We start from the raw sequence: 14,862 nt of genomic DNA, 5'->3' as shown, positions 1-14,862 counted from the left end.
GTGACAGTTAGATCCTGAGGTGCTTCTAATAAAAAGAAAGTCCGAAGTCCATAATTTATAATAATTGTATCATGTATAAAGAACATCACTTAAACTCTGCTACTATCCTAATAGTAGCTAAAATCTGCTACTGTGCTACTATGAAGTTCATCAGTGCTCCTCTTTCTTTTAACACTCCCCTTGCTTATCTTTTGCTGACAAGATGCTGTAAGGAAATACTTCTCTGCATTTCTTTCACTTCTGTCAATCTGATAATGATGATCTCGAAACTACTCTGCAGTGGCAACTTGTGGTACTTCAGTAAATTGTGGCTTTTGTCAGATAAATTGCATTGGTAAAAATTTTCTTGATCCCTAAAACCTTCATTTATCTTCCCATTAAAAGTATATATATTCTCCAACTTCCATTCTTCCCTTTTAATCTGTAAAGCACAGCATATGATGTGGTTTCTTTGTTGATTTTAGAGATAATTTTTAGCCTGTCAAAGACCTTCTGTCTCAACAACTTTGAAACAAAGATTTTTAAATAGATGATAAAGTGCAGCTGCCAGATTAACAGACATAAGAAACTGGAATGGGAGGATCTCACAGATGGTTCTAATAAAACTGGGCAAACAGCAAAGGAGTGTGGTGGGGGTGGGTGGGGGAGTGGATTGAAATTCAGATCGTAATCCCAGTGCACGTCTTGGGTTTAGTTTGTGAAAGAAAGTTGCATAAACAGCTATTTGAGGGTTTGGGGTTGGGTGGGGTTTTTATTGTTGCTTTCAATTTTTCCTGTTGCTATATTACTGCTGATTTTTCCTTCTTCCTGTATCCCTGTGTCCATATTGCTTCCTGAGGCTTGTATTGCTGGGCCAAGAGTCCTTCTCTAGAAAGCCACATTCAGATATTTGTAAGATTTTTGTGAATGTGAAATACCAGTAAAAGCCTAGATTTTCAGTAAATGTTGAGATAGGAAATTTTTCTTGTTGTTACAGCAAAGAACAGTAAAAGCTATGCAGTACACTTCTGTTGCTTTACTGACAGGTGCTGCCCCTGGTCCTGTCTTCTATCCCATAGCCTCTGCACAGGCTGTACAGCTCTTTGTGAATTTAATAAGTTCCTTTTGGCTAAAATGGAAATTCTTCTCCAAGGTTTAATAAGCCATGTGTTCCTTTAATCTATAAGAAGTTTGTACTGCATGATTCATTCATAAGGATGGATGACTAGTAGTACCTTCTCTCTTCTTTCTGCTTTCTACTCTTATTAAATAATATTAGGTCTGTAATGTTAGGCCAAAACCTAATGAATAAAAATTGCATTAGGAAGGATGCAGCTGAAGGTGCACATGGATAGTCCCTGGTGGTCTCAGAATTCAATCACTAGTTCTTCTTGATGTGACAGTTTGGGGTTCTTTGGTGGGAAGATGAGCATAGTTGTGTTTGTTTTAACCATTTCAATTCAGACTTGCTCATACCTTGAGCTTGGTTTTTCATTGTGGTAGCTCATGGCAAGCTATTTTATTTGGTGAAAGAATGTATGTTCCCAGTGTATATACCCATGAGGTCACTTCCAGGTTCAATTGGCAGGTTTTTGTTCTAGAAAGCCAGTTGAATTACAGTGAATTGTTTCTAACTTTTTAGGATGGCTACTGCAGCTGTAAGATGTAGTCTTTTCCATTTAGGGGTCAGCTGGATGTGGTCACAGCATGGTAGGTAGATGTATAGTCAGAGTTCAGTTTTAACCTGTGCCTGGACAGACTACAAGAAAGATAAGCTGGTAGCTCTTCTGGGCAGAGAACTGTATTTTCACCACATTTCCAGAACCAAAGCAATTAATGACTTTTTTTTTTTTTCCTCTTGCTGAGCTTTCCTTTCTTCAAAGAAAAGAATAGTGTTCTGGGAGCACACAGACTTTCAACCTACACAGTAGCCCTTCGGGATGTGTTTTCATGTTGCAGTGTCAAAAGCTTTGCAAATCAGTAGTTCAGGAGTGGCAAATCCTTCAAATGCATGAGTAACAGATACTTGTTTTTAAGAGTCCTTAAACATGAGCAAGTAATTAAGTACTTTATTTCTCTCCATGAATCAGTTCTATTTAAATACTATATTCATGTTATATTTAATATTTTTAAAAGTAAAAAAGTTTTTACTTTTAACCTCCCTTTTTCAGAGTCACTTCTCTTGTACATCTATGAATTTGTATTAAAAACATAAGTATATCTGGAAAGGAAGGCACATTCCCTGTACTGCTTCATTCCCATTGTCGGTCTCCTTTAAGAGTGAATATAGTCTGTCTACAGCATTTCTTCACCCAAGGAGACAATTTTGAAGTGAAGAAGTTATTAGACTGTGAACACAGAATGCATCCCTCTTTATCACCTGGTCAACGGTTAGGTAACGCCACTTTAAAATGCCATCACCCGCACAGCCTGTCTATGTGTACAGTAATAAATCACACCAATATCCCCTCACGCTTCAGGGGGAGCTCTGGAAATTCTGGTCTTCAGATTGGTATTTTCTGTGCCAGGTGACTCGCAGCCTCTTTGGCAAAGCTGTCACGCATCCGTTGTGTGCGGGAAGCCTGTGAAATTTCATTGAAGGGAATCCCACAGTTTATTGAAATGCTTTGGTGGTTCATATTGACCCTGTGATGTTGTGTTGTGTTTTGCTGGTACAGTCAATTTGGAAATAATCTATTCCCCTCTCTTTACTGAATGATGCAAAAAGGATAACCTAACATGCATATTCATAATTATGTATTTTTACAGGTTTTTGAGTCCCAAGATACCAACATGCTGATACATTAAACAGCATAAATCCTGCCAGAATCCTACTAGCTTGGCAAATCTCATAGCCAGCTGAAAGCGAGGAGTGCTTCTTATGATAAAAATTGGGCAATGTACAGAATGCTGAAGTGTCGCTATTCATTCACAGCCCATGAAGAGTTCACTTGCCGTCAACATTAACAGGAAAAAAAAATCCCAAATCGTGCCTTTGCTTCCTTGGGGATTTTCTTCAGTTTTTGCCTCCTTACAGAGTCAGCAATCATAACTTGTATGGTGGTTTTTGAAATGTAGACTTCCTGTTACTAATCTTGTAATTAGGTGCCCTTTTATTCATGGGCTGTCACTCAGATTGACAGGACAGATAGCTCCCAGCCTTGGCAGTTGCTAGAAACTAGGGGATGTTTTGCAGAAATGGCTTGTGATTCATTTGTTTAGCATTCCTCGCTCTTTGTTTGGTGAGGACAGCTTGTATGGGACTGAGTCACATGGCAGCTCTTTTCATACTGAGTTTCTGCTGCCTGCAGCCTCTGTGGAAAGCCAAGGGAAAAAAAGGAGAGGGGGGATTTATCTACATCTTCACTTACTCCCTCCATGTCAATTGTCTAATAAGAGCAACAGCTAAAAGGAAGGGTTTCATGTCATCTTTATCAATTAGCTTATAATGTAAATTAATCTATAGTACTAAGCACTGAAACATAAGTAAATAGAGAGTGGTCAGGGTTTGTGCCAGGATTTGATTCTTTGTGAGTGGTAAATTGCATTTTTTAAGTCAGTGTGCTGTTTGGGAGTACAATAACAACTTTATGTACAATCTTCATACCATTTGTTGACTTAGCTACCTTTTAATATGTAATATGCTTATGTTGGAGATGAAATGTTTTCTGTGGCACCTATAAAATATAATGAAATGGCAGCTTCAAAAAAACACCTAAATGTTCCTCATGAGCCACAGGAACACCTGATTTATATAAAGCTGTGGTAGTGAATCTGTGCCATCTCCAGCTGTGCCAGAGCTGTTGGAGGGTGATTCTGCAAGGAAAGGCAAATGGCAAGCAAAGCCCTTTGCTGCTGCTGTGCAAAGTCTGCAGAATTTTAGGACATAAGTAAAAATGTCTGTATGCAACTGAAATTAGAAAATGAATATAAATGTTGGTGTTTAGTATTTCACCTTACCTATATTTAAACTAGCAGCACAGGTAAAAATGTAACTGCATTTGGTTTTGTGAATATTGTGGTAGCTTTGTTTTTAGTTTAGGTAAGTTCCTGGGATAACAGTCCTGGGAATCGCAAGGATGTTACGTACATTATTTGCCCTTGGTGAATTTTAGTATCGCCAAACATTAAGTACTATTTCTACCATTATTCTACCTATTTTTAGTGTTTCCTATAGAGATGTACCTACAGGTACCTACCATTTGAGAACCTGTGCTGCGGGCTTGTGGAGCTGTGGCCACCTCAAGCACTAAAGGAGGAGAAATCCAGGCTCCTCCTCTAGCCAGCTTCTTTAATTGAGCCTGCTGCCTCAATCCACGTAGTTCCCGGTCCTTGCTCTTTTAGCCAGAAGAAAAATACTCTGGAAGGGGTTAAAATTTTACACAAACACATTGCTTTACTGAGAAACTTTTAAATATGTCTTCAGTGTAGCTGTTCCATGTCTTAAAGCATTTGCCTCTTCAGGGCTGTTTTTTTCCTTAAGTCAAAGAACTCTGTAATATGCAAAAAGCTTTGTTGCTGAGTAAGGTTCTCAAACAACTAAGGACTGTGGTATTCTCTCACTACTCTTTCTGGAGGCTTTGCAGGGCTCTGTTCTCCTACATGGTATTTCTGGCTAATCCCATCTGCAAAAGTGAATTGTTTGGTAAATCTCAGACAGGTTGGGAAGAGAACACTAAATTTTCTCCACCTGGAGTAAACTCTCAACTTCTCTCTAATATCTCCATTTAGAAGATGAGCCAGAAGTTGCAGTTTAAGACTAAATTAGTGGCTATTCCTTCATCTGTCTTCAGTAGGACGTTAATCATCTCTCTCATTAGTTACATTTTCAGGCATATAATGTGTGGTTTTGGTTACGATGGCTGTTGCTCATCTCACCTGTTGTTGCTCATCTGCAAAGTTATTTCAGTATCTTCCTTTCAAATGTTCTAAAAAACTGGTTTTGTTGTGATAACTGTTGTCAAGGCATTTTGCTTCTGCTGCTCAGCAGTTGATGGTTTTGCTTGTCGCGCTCATCGGTGCTGTCTTGCTATTGTACAGTGTGTGTATGTTCACCAGACTGTAATTTCTTTTTACTGAAGTCATAAAGCACTTTGTTCCATGCTATCTGTGGCTTTCATAATACAAATAATCTCTTTGGGCATTTGAGTTTACTTCCTTTCCACCAACTTTGCCATACACAAATGTGTTCATACTTGAAGTCACCATAGCAGAATATGGGGAGGGGGGCAGCAGGGGGAAGGAGGAAAATACCACCCAAAAACAAAACCCCAAAAGAACCAACCACTACTGTCTCCCTGAGTAACTCGAAAGACTTCTGCGAGTGTCAGAGGCACCGCCTGAACACTGTCAGAAAACCAACAAATAACTTCTGGGCTGCTCTGTTGGGGGATGAGCACGCCTATAAATGTGTCTGACTGTTCAGCTATGCTGGATTAAGGTGAGGGTTATTTAACTTACTCAAATGATGGTGTAACCATCATGAACTGCTAACATGCAAACATAAGTGCTGTTAAACCTGTGTGCTTTCATTCTGTTCAAAGACACAATATATGTAGCTAATTTTTGTCACCTTTCCTAGTTTGTTCTTCATATTTTGTTTGGAAATTGGAATTAAAAATAAGGAAACTGCTAAGATTGCCTTTTCCTTTTACTAGGAAAAGTCCTCAGTTATACCAGCTACCTTCTACAGTGTGTGTGCTCCAACCTGTGCTTTTATTGCAAAGCTAGTAGTGTGACTATACAGCAGATAAAATTAAAAGGAGACTGCAGCAGTGTGCTCCTGGGGTTTAGAAAAGAAGTTTGAATGCTAAGGAGGAGGAAAAGTCTGGTGTGCAGCTATGCAGCCAGAATTCTGAAAATAATTCAGGTGTCTTTTTATGTCATTCTTGTAGCATTTAAGTGATCAGGAGATCACTGAAGAAGGAAAATTACATTTGAAATCTGTTTGAAACAACGTCATTGTCTCTCTTTTACAGAAAATGTTGCTGTCCTGACCCCAGTAATCATGAAGAGAAGGGGATGAAGCGAATTTGTCTGGAGAAGTAGGAAGTTCTAAAATTTCCAGCAGGATTTATTGCCAGTGGCTGCAGAAGGTTTTGCAAAGCCAACTGTTGGTGTTAGAATGGATGAAATTCCTCAAACTTAAGCGGTAACTAATTTTTCTGACATATTCTTAATTCCCTAATAAAGTATCATAAAATAATTTGTGTGGATTATAGAGGATATTGTTTTAATACTACCAGAGTTTAAATGGAGTAATCTTATAAAAGCCAAACATTGGATGAATCTGTAATTTTGTGAGTTTCATTTATTAACAAGAAGTTGGAGTTTTAGTATCTGATGGTTTACTTGATAGTTGAAATTTTTTCCTGAGGGTTCATCCCATCTCTTCATCATTGAAAAAATAAATCAGATTTGGCTATTACTCTATTAGTGACTGTCTTCCTGGCAAAACTGCAATTTGGAACAAGCTGTAAAAGCATCTCTGCACCTGGTTTTAGCTATATGGTAAGTAATTTGTGTGACTTCTGAAACTTAGGAAAAGACACATTTATGTAGTACACTATGAAGGTTACTCATTTCTGCTAACGATCAACATTCTCACATCTCTTTTTCCATTTTCTCTTCTTGCTTTTCCTGTTCTCTGCACTTCATCCATTTGTCATCAGGTATGAAACATCTAAAATACTTTTATAACTGAAACATGTACTATGTCTTGACCAGGACCTGAAACCTGTACTATGTCTTGACCAGGTCAGTGTACTAGTCAGGAATACAAAACTGCTACTTCTGAAGTGGGAGCAGAAGGACCCTAGCTTCTCCTACCTATCCATTTGTAGGCTTTGTCCCTTTGTAAAAGTGGGTGAAGTGTAGCCAATCAGTATAAACAGAAGGGGGGGAGGAATTACTATACCTTTAGTAGACCAGGATGATGTTTCAATGTCTTTTGAGAGAAGAGAGTAAAAGAAGGTCCTCGTGCACTTCTCAAAGCCTCGCTGAACAATAGAATTTTCCTTAGTTTGGTTGCACTGATGAAAAACAGTAAAATTTCTACACGTCTTCCATTTGGCATGCATAAAAAAAAGGAAGTGTATATGTGTTTTTGATAGCCACAATTTCAAAAATGTTCAGAATTCAGATTTTCAGACATTTATAAGGGTTTCTCCTTATACTACCCTCTGTTCTTGAGAGGGAACAAGTCTGACAGCATTTATGTGACTTTTGGTAGAAAAATTAGTACTACACTTATGAACCGTACAAGTATAGCTGTTCTCCTTTTCCAGTCCAGGTAAGGTATTTCTTCCACCCATGTATCATAGCCTGTTTTAAAACTTTAATAGGAGAAGTGTTAGTGCCCTAGAATAATTCTATCCTGATTTCTGTAAGGGTGAAGGCAGGCTTTTAGAAAATGTTCAGCATTAACATAACTGTTGCTATCTGAAATCAACATTAAGGCTCCTTAGGTCTCATGAAAGTGCAGTCAGACCAGCTCTGAGGAGCCTCCCAGCAGCTTGGCCAATGCATCAGCTGGTCAATAGACCAGTGGGGTTTTTCTCTAATTGATTTCCTGTCTTTACCAGTTGTCTGGTTTGTTGCCTGAGTTGCTTGTATATTGTCTTTATTGCTGCCGCTGCTGTATTGGCAAGAAGGGAGGGATTGCAGATTCCATTCATCTGCAGTGGTTACAAATGAAGCTCAGAAAGGACTTAAAAGAAAAATGTTTTTCTTCTTCTGAGTTTTCAAATTTACTGTGCTCTTTAATGTTTTGTCTCTGTTCTTCTCCTTACCTCTTTGAATGTGTGCACATATACTTATAGATCTCTAATTCATTGATGTGTCTAAAGAGAAGAAAAGAAAAACACAGTTCCAGTTCTCATGTCTTCATTTTGCAAAAGCTGTGGAGCCGGGGCACTTCAGTGTGCTTTCAAATTTCTGTGAGACACTTCAGAGCCCAGAAATATTAACAGCATGAGTTAAAAAGCAATACTAACCACAAACTCATTTTTATTAACGAAAATGTACCACCTTGGCATGTATTTATTCAGCACATTAGGAGAAGATACAAATAGTTTAGAACCATCATCATTTTAGAGGAAAAAAATCTTAGAGGACTGGAAAGTGATGTTTTGTTTGTTATCTTGTACATTGCCCTCTGGCAGAGCAACTTTTTCTTTATGCATCCAGCTTTTGTCAAAACAGCACTAACTGAGAATTTCCCGGGGACAATGGCTTCAGCTGAGGAAACAGGTTCCCATAATTGTTGCGGTATTGAAATTACTAATATTTAGCTGATAAAAGTGACAGTCAGTGGCCCTGGAACAGGAATAACAATGCTATGTGATAGGTTTCTCTGCTGCCACAGAAAGATTTTCATAGGCCGAACATCAAGAGGTTTGTGTAGTTCTCAAAAGTGCTGGGTGAGCTGAGAGGGAGGAGGCCCAGCAAGAGCCAGGGGTTGCTGTTTTGGGCAGGTCTTCCTGCTGGAGATGCTCCGGAGTGGCCTTGGGAACGGCTTGAGGATGCCAGGGGAACAGATCCTTTCTGGCTCTGACAACAGCTGGAGGATGTTGCATGGGAGGTGCTCTTGGCTTGGGGGTTTTAAATGGGAGGGGTTTCTCTCAGCTTGAGAACACATTTTTTCCGCTTGACTCACTGAGTAAAATCTAAGTGAATGATAAAATTTCTAAAAGTAACATTGAATTGGTTAGAATAATAAAAAATGCATTTATCATCAGGAAGGAAGAGCAAAATAAGGGGAAAGATTCAACAAAGAGGAAGTCACCACCTTCTCAGTAACAATGGGAGTTTGTAGGCAGCTGAACACACCTTTGTTCAACAGCCTGCCTAGTTCTCCAGCCACATAGTAATCTACAATCGGAGAGAATTTTTCTGAAACTATTATCAGCCTCCTCTCCCACATGCAGTACCCACACACGTTTCTGTAGGGACACTTTTCACTGAAAAGACATTACACTACGAACGTTGTTTGCGTAGGTTAACTTGTCATATAGAATGCAAGCCTATATGTGCATGAAAGGAAACTGCCCACTAATTCCTGCAGAACCCATTTTTTCCCAGGAACAACACCAGCCTTTGTTTCTTCTCTTTGGCTTGGCACATAGAGCAAGGAAGGAACATAAAATACTGGCACTGAAGCGGAGCCTGGTGTGACTGATGTATACTGTAGATAAAGCTGGGTACCTGCAGAAGACAGGGAGGGGCTACTGGGGTAAATGTATGCTTAAGATAATAACCATTAAAATTCTCTTTTAATGATTTTCTATTTCTATACTGTATTTCCTTTCTTCACTCCTCAGCAGTTTGCCAAACTTCAACTGCTGTATCAATTACTTTGTGCTTAACAGTTTGAAAAAGAGTTGGGAGCAGAGGCACGATGCGCTCTGTACTTCTTGTCCAGAGCAGGCCAGCTGCCTTCCCCATCAGTGCTGCAGGAATTGCAGAATTACATCACTAAACCAGGGAAGGGCTAAGGGAATGTTTTAACTTCAATTACATATAAAAAAAAAGAAAGATTCAAACCCCAAGATTTTTAGCTCTGTCTCAAAAGTCGCTAAAAAATACTAAAATCGGGATATGTTTGGGTTCAGAGGGTTAAGGAAAGACACTGTTCTTCCCCTGAGACCTGGCTTTCTAGCTTCTTGAGTCCAACCAGGCCTTTCAGTTGAGGTTTAAATGTCTGAAGGTGATGATTCAAAATGGAAACATTGACAGAGTAAGCAACAGTAACATAAAAATATTTATTAAATGTCCCTGTATGCAGCTCTTTCCAAAGAGCAATTGTGATTTTTTACAAGCTTGCATTAGCTCCATTTTCACTTATGCTTATCTGTGAAATCTGTCCCATCACAGGTATGTTAAAAATACTGTCCTTGTCAGTTTATCTGATAAAAGGAGACTGATGCTTGTGTTTGTTAAATTCATGCTGGTGTGATGCCTGTCCCTGGAAACTTCAAATAAGCAGGGCAGGCAAAATGGAAAAATCATCTCATAAATTTGTAAAGCTCCAAGCCAGCACTGCTCTTTATTTTGAACAGGCTCCTGTATTTTACATCAAAACAACTCTGCTGCTGGGTATCGGATCTTCTAGCTCTTTTTGTGATGGGATGGCAGATTGCTTATTGCAGGAGCAGTGAATTTTCAGTGATGGGGAGATAAGAGACCTTGCTTACACGGTGAGGTCTCCAGTTTTCATTTGTTCAATATTTGTAACAGATACACCCTCCCTTAATTTCCATCATGCAAAACTAGTGTATTTTACTTTGTCACTTCATTTATCAGCTGTTCAGTTGGTGATAATTAGATTGTATTTTTCATGCTGGGTCCTTTCATTCTTCTCTAACCTGTTATTATGTGATGTGGTCTTGTGGTCTTGGCAAGAAACACATTCTTATTCTTAAAAAAAAAAAAAAAAAAAACACATCTCAGATCCTGCTAATTAAGAAAATTATCAACTTCTAGAGTTGAAAAAGATAATCAGCACTTGAGCCTGCTGCAAACAAGAATCATTTTGTATTAACAAGTAGAACTTTCTTACTGAGTTGGAAAAGATTATGTATGTAGTTCCCATAAAAAGAATTTAAGTGCTGTCCAGATACTGAAGAGTTATAGCCTATGGTATTGGTGCTATTTTTTTGCTACAACCTGTAAATCAGAGTTGTTACATCAGCTCCGTACTCTCCCTGTTAGGAAGTGGCATATAGGTGATTATGTAAATACCATACTTCTGGCCTGTCTGTTAACATTAAGAGTGGAATGAGGGAATGAGAGAACAGAAAGCAGCCACATCTAAAAATACACCTGAGAAAGAGAAGTAAGCTAGCAGTGCTGACGCTATGGTAGGAGAGGATGTCTCCTTGCAGCACAGCCGTTTCCTGATGCAGTCCCCTCGGTGTGTGTGACACAAGCGTGGAGCGCGGGTGGTCCCACCGACCCCAGGTCTGGGCACTCGCCTTCCCCCCGTACCCCACAGCACCCACCTCATGCAGTGGGGTGCTTCAGCAACACCTCTTATCTCGCCTTTCAACACAAAATAATCGGAATGTTGGAGGCCCATCAGATTCAAATCTTTTCTTAACAATTATGCAAAATGCAACTTTTTCTTTCAGACATGGATTTCTTTAACCCTTCAAGTATAACTCTGAAAATGCTTTCAGAAACAATTGCTCATAATGCATAGTCTTTCTTCCTTTGTTCTTACAAAGCAAGATTTTTTTCAGCCCAACCATCACTATCTTAAATATGAACATTAGCATACATCTATTCTAAGCAAAAATGCTTCCTAGTTGAATAGGTAGGGGTTTTAACAGACTTCAAAATCATTCCAAAAATACCTGGCTTGCTTTCTTTTTCAGCCATGCCTTGTACGTCATTCATCATATGAGTTAGCCTATTTTTTTGCTAAGCTTTTATTTTTATTTCATTACTTTCCATTTCTGGTAATAAAAATTCTGTGTATTCTCGAAAGAAGAGCTACAGGTTACACTTTAACTTGCACTGTTATGATAATGCTTTGTGATACGCATTACAGTGGCATTCCAAAGATATTTAACAAAATTCAGACTTTTCCTACTGAAGGAGTATGTTAGACAGTGTGCAAACATAATTGGGATCGTTTATTTTTCAATACTAGATAAGAAGGTGCAAGGACAAATAAATTACAAAATGAAAAGAAACTCTATTCCAGATTCTTTACATTCTTGCCTCCCCACCCAGATTTTTTGAGAACACTTCAAGTATGCTACTGAGATGCATGAAGTTTTTCATCTTTATAGCCCTACTCAAGATCTAGCAATTATTGATCTGTTATCTTTCTCATTGCACTGTGTCTTTACCAACATATTCTGTGGTGTATTGCTGTCTTTACAAACATCTTCACCAGGTTAAAATATTTCAAATTTTTCACAGTAGATATTTTTTTAATTAGTAATAAGAGATAAAAGTTGTAGGAGCTACCACTTGATAAAAAGTAGTGATAAAATATTTTCCTCTGATCAGTGCAGCACTAACTAGCTGTATAACCAGTCAGAGGGATTGAATCTGTCTAAAAATTCATATTTTCAGGGAAAGAACTGCTGAAAATAGAATTGGGGAAGACAACTTTCTCTTGACTTCCTCTTTTGGATTTGTTTTTTGCTGCAAATACAATTCAGGTACCCAACAATGTAAAAATGTATTTCATTACAAGCAGAAGGGGGGATGCATTAGCAGTTTTGCCTTCCAAACATTTCGGACTACTTGAGCGCTATATGTGCCATCCTCTCTTGTAATAGTTTCAGAGTACATGCATCAGCAGTCAAATCAGGATATTTGACTTGTGGCATAGTACTATTTAGTTTCAACACCCATATACAGCTTACTCAGGAAGAAACACAAACCCACAAATTTAAAGATGACATACCGTGAGAAATAAATGTGTGTTACTACAATAATGCCTATCAGAACATTTTAGGGTTTGTTTTATTACATCAATGTTGTGGCTTCAATGTATTTAAATTTAGAGCTTAAACTGAGTGGATTTACAGGTATTAAATTAATCAGAATTTATGACTTTGACTTCTTAATGGAAAAGACATTTTTTCTGCAGCTAAAGAAAGACAGCACCAAGCTCACTGAAGGAAAAATCATTTTTGCCTAATTGTATGACTGTGTCTTGACTGATTTTCAAGATTTTAGCTGATAATATCCATTAAGCTTCATTTCAGTGATGGATACAAAAGTTAACCTTGAATATCTGAGTGGTAGTGACATGCTTGAGTCTTGCATCAGTCAGTATGTGGTTAATTATCCAAGTATCACTGCAAAGAGAGCAGGCTCCAGCTGGCTGTAATTAGGGCTGAATTGTTCCATGCCTTCAAGACAATTTTTACATTCATGGAATCGGCAGCTTTCTGTTGTCCTCATTTCCTGTAGCATAAAAGTCCTTGTATCTCAAAGAACTGAAGAGGGGCAAATAGTGAGAGACACTGTGTGGAAAAAATCTTAATAACATCCTTAAAGGTCTGACTGAGAAATATACATGGCAAATTAAAAAAAAAAAAAAAAAAAATCAGGAGTCAGAGCCAAAAAGTATTTTTTCAGTTGATGAGAAGAAAAGGTGGATCTTTAGAAAGCACAGTGGGTTCTATAAAATCTGAAATCTGTGCTCTGTAAATCTTGGTCTTAATGAGAGACCACCAGCCTGTGTAGGAAGAAACTTGGATAGCAAATCAGGAGTGCATGTGACATAAAACAGTCAATGAAGATTCAGTAATTCAGTAGCCATGGGATACGGCACTAAAAGTGCGATATATCACATCCAATTTGTTGAAGTAAGACTCCCTTTTTTTGTCCTTATGCCACTGAATTACTAGCACTGCAGTACTGGCATCTGCTCTTCTGGATGTCCTAGCTTCAGGAAACACACTCAGCTTGCTTTCTCTCTTCAGTACTCAGGTCATCATGACCTGTGCTCTGTGCAGCCTGTTGTTATCAGCCTTTATTTCAAGTCATGATCAAGACTAGCAAGTTTTCAAATTATTACTCTTTTGGGGGAAGAAATAGCCTTTTGTTTAGTTTGCCTGTAAAATTACACACTGGTATTTCAGTAGCATCCAATGTGGAAGTTATATGCCAGGAACTGTAAAAAAAAAAAGACAATTAACATGATTCTTTGAAGAGCATCTGTAAATAGGTAATACAGGTCTGTAGCCCCACATGAAGATACACACTAGTCTGTACTTCAAGAACATCAGGGAAAACAAGGTCATGTCTCCTGTGATCTACCTAAGCCACTGTTTTGTCAATTATCAGGCCTAGCATAAAGGACACAGCCAGCATAAAGATGAACCAATAACCAAACTGTATTTGATACAAAAGGGTCAGTACATGGGTGAGCGCTGGGGGTACAAACAAGTCAGATTATACATAATAGACATCAATCCCACTGACCCCAACAATGACACCACACAACCAACAGTGGGTGGAATAAAGGGTGACATGCAGTCTCCCATAGAAGGGATGGGAGACAACTGAGTCAGCAAACCAAACACATAAGACCAAGGAAGCCACATACTGAATCTCTACACAGCCCGTGTTTACAAAGGCCAGACCTGACTGGAGCCCAGTCCCAGGGAGGCGGGAGGTCCTTCCCCAACAGGGAACTCTGCACAGGGCATCCACCTCACAGACAGACACTGCCCCTGCCTGCAAGTGGTCCCAGCTGTTATCCCTCAGTGGGACACCTGACCTTTGTTTCCTTACTGCGGGACCCCTGGGGCTCCTTTACCCAGTGGCTCTGTCTGCCAGGCCACCGCACCCTGGAGGGAAGCCTAAAGGCAAACTCACCCCCCTCTGCGAAGGGCTGTGGGAATCACCCACATGTCAGCCTTAATTTGGGGCTTGGGGTTGAAACCCCAGCATTTCAGCCCCTCACTGTTTCCAAGGAAAACATTTGGCCCTGGGGAATCTGTTGGACAGAACAAGGGTGCTCAGGTGGCCCTGAAGCAGAGGTTGACAGGCTCCTCCCCAGACTGCTCCTGTAACTTTAAATGACTGAAGTACGCTACTGAAAGGAGGAATGCTTGAGCAGAATGGAACGGTTTTATGCTACATGGTAAGTGAGGCAGTGTGAGCCCAAGGGCTACAGAAAGAACTGTATCTGTCTGTAGGCCATGATGCCTCCACAAAATTTGCTGCTCTTCATCTGCTGAAATCTCTGTGGAACACTGCTTCTTGGGGTGCAGAGGGTAACGGCTCCAACAGCGACCTCACTGCTGCTCCCAGCCACGCAGCATTGTCCTCTCTGTGGCTGAATGTTTGGTCCTTATTGCTTATCTCCATGAGCCCATTCAAGGTGCTCACCTGACAGAAAAGGACTCTTCC

The 14,862-nt window shown here is 39.4% G+C and overlaps 2 protein-coding genes across 2 annotated transcripts in view; both read left to right on the top strand.

The window, feature by feature from the left end:
• TSPAN3 (tetraspanin 3) overlaps positions 1-14,862 on the top strand; it is a 378,683-nt gene that overhangs the window by 253,988 nt on the left and 109,833 nt on the right. The gene's annotated exons all lie outside the window — the stretch shown is intronic.
• PEAK1 (pseudopodium enriched atypical kinase 1) overlaps positions 1-14,862 on the top strand; it is a 126,694-nt gene that overhangs the window by 46,899 nt on the left and 64,933 nt on the right. The window contains exons 2-3 of the mRNA XM_074917711.1: positions 5,958-6,130; positions 6,651-6,735. The gene's annotated coding sequence lies outside the window, so the exon portion shown is untranslated. The remainder of the gene's footprint in view (positions 1-5,957; positions 6,131-6,650; positions 6,736-14,862) is intronic.

The sequence above is a fragment of the Athene noctua genome, chromosome 13, assembly GCF_965140245.1.
Source record: "Athene noctua chromosome 13, bAthNoc1.hap1.1, whole genome shotgun sequence".
Taxonomy (NCBI): Eukaryota; Metazoa; Chordata; class Aves; order Strigiformes; family Strigidae; genus Athene; species Athene noctua.
Note: the sequence above shows the minus strand (reverse complement) of the source record. Positions and strands in the feature narration are given on the sequence as shown.